Here is a 2,585-nt window from a genome sequence, read left to right as displayed (position 1 = left end):
TTCCTTCCTGGCTTAGCTTTTAACTTAGTGCAGACATTATGCAAAATAACATCTATTCATTTCCTTTTCTTATCGTGACTTTCCTTTTTACTTCTCACTACATTAACTTGCAGAAAGCCACATTCTGTTCTTATATGGACATAGATGAGGATGATTCATTCAAATATGCTGAAGATAAAATTCATGTACCACAATGAAAATAAGGAAAAAAAAGAAACTATTTTATATGTTTGTGGTAGTTTTGCTTTAAGAATCCCCTAATAACCACTTTCCTATACCTGCTAAACAGTAAATCAATTATCTTTGTGAAGGAATTTTGTTCTCATTTGGCCAAGAAGATTTTTTAAAAATGAGTCAGACCCTCATTATAAAAATTAGTCAGAACCACATGAGTCAGTTATGGGGATTTTATAGTTTTATTTATATACATTTGCATGGGGCTAGGTGGAAGATAATGTTATACAATAGAGGATCTTTCAGACTTTAACAGACTATGTATTTGGTCTTTGCAATCTAAAGTTCTTGATCTGGCAATCAGTGATATACTAAGCGCAATGAACTGAGGATGAGCTGTTCATATTATCATTGCTGCTGAATTCTTAGAAGATAACAGATGTGTTGCCAATCTGTCAAGTGTCTTCAGTTTGCATTTTACTATTCTTTACATCACAAGAAGACTGGATAGAGCCATTGCTATTTCTATACATCATAGTCACAATTTTTCAGCTAAACTTTCCAGTTAAAAGTGAAGTACTTAGTTTTGACAACCACCATGATATTCTATAAATGTTTCTTATAGATGAGACTGCAAAGAACATTTCTGAAATGTTCTGAATAAAATACTCTGAATAATGCATACGCAAAAACAAACAACTTGACTCAAATATAGGGTAATACAGTATAGAGGATTTCATTAATTCAGAAAGCTGTCTTCTGAAGTATTTTTCCCACAAGCTATTAAATATTGAGTACTACCCAAATGAAGCAATACTGTTGAAATTAAAATAAGAAATGCCCTACAAACTTGAAATGCTGATCTTGTCATCTAGTTATCTCCGACGATGAGTAAGGCAAGTGGAAGCAAATACAGAATTCATTCTATAGAAAGAGTCCTAATGAAGCTGTAGTGCATATAAATTTATTAATATGATATTTTAAAGGTAGCACTTTTATGCAATGAAAGCAATTAAATCAAAGCAAAATGAACTCTGATTTTTTGACAGTATGGTATAATAGAAGCAATAGGATACAAAAAATCATAGGAATGAGTTTAAAGGGAAAACATTATGCAATTATATGTCATCCATTAGCATTGCTCCTTAAGTATCTTCCATATCAGTGTATAAATGCACTTGTATTTTCCAGTTCTCAATGTTGTATGGTGTTCACCCATCCTATCTGCCCAGAAGGAATGGAGGAAGTACTGGAAAACAGCAGGAGGACTTTTCAAGTACTATGTGTATCTGTCTCTTTCTGATACAGACTATCACCATTGATGGTAGTGCCCAAGGTCAGAATAGATATTGCCCTGTAGGATTACACTCAAGTTTAGGCTGATACAGTGTTAACCTGTGGAATATGTTGAGCTTCAGAGTCTACAGAAGGTGGCTTCCAAGAACTCTGCAGTAAGCAGATGGGGAATATCTATTTTAGGGCTATTGTGATGGCAGAATTTAGTTTCGTTTCTGACTTCAGAGTGCCCATGTATGATCTGTCTGCACATCCCCCAGGGACACTGTAAGTTTTAGGCACTGCTACCCTCGGGCAGTTCTGCATGTGTGTGTGTGTGTGTGTGTGTGTGTGTGTATGAACTGGCTGAATCGTGTGTGTGTGTGTGTGGCCTGGCCACACACCAACCTGGAAAACATGAGCTTTCTTTTCTGGGGACAAGCTTCCCTCCACCTAGCTAGTAATTTTTACACAGCTGGAATGACTAGCATCTTTGAAAAGCCATCCTTCAGTCAAGCTTAGTTAAAACTGGCTCAGTCGTTTAATGCCAGGCGGGATGAGAACTGTCGAAGCGCACAGCCGCGCAGGCCGCATTTCCGTGTGGAACATGTGTACCTCATTGCTGCGTCAAACCAGCACCGCCACGCCTCAGCAATGGCCTCCTGCGCCCTTCAATCAGTTTTAGCAGTTGGAGGTGCATCTGGCTGTCACACAGTCCATTAAATTGGAAAATTATTCAACCTCTGGATGGCAGCAGTCACTGGTAAGTCATTGCGTGACAGAGGGCAAGAGAGGCTGTGTGTGTTTGCACTTGAGGCAGTTAGGACTAGCTGCCTCAGCATCGAGTACAGGGTCCTGGGAGAAGGTGAAAGGCTGTGGTGTGTATTACCACAGGTTTATTTCTCTTAAATGGAGCAGCGGGCCGCTACGGAAGTGTTTGGCTTTGTGCTTTTGGAAGAAAGGCAAAGACACCCAGGGACAGGATGCGGCGGACGCCGCCTCCTCTGCCCCTTCCCCTGCCCCGCCGGCAGGGGGCGCGCGGCGAGATGGCGCCGCAGCCTGAGGGGCGCGGCCCCGGCCCCGGCCCCGCCCCGCCACATGCGCCCACGCGCCCCGCCCACCCACGGGCCCAGACC

Source organism: Corvus kubaryi, unplaced genomic scaffold (assembly GCF_017639235.1).
Source record: "Corvus kubaryi isolate FWS band 111438036 unplaced genomic scaffold, C.kubaryi_AGA036_p1.0 split1-131, whole genome shotgun sequence".
NCBI lineage: Eukaryota > Metazoa > Chordata > Aves > Passeriformes > Corvidae > Corvus > Corvus kubaryi.
Note: the sequence above shows the minus strand (reverse complement) of the source record.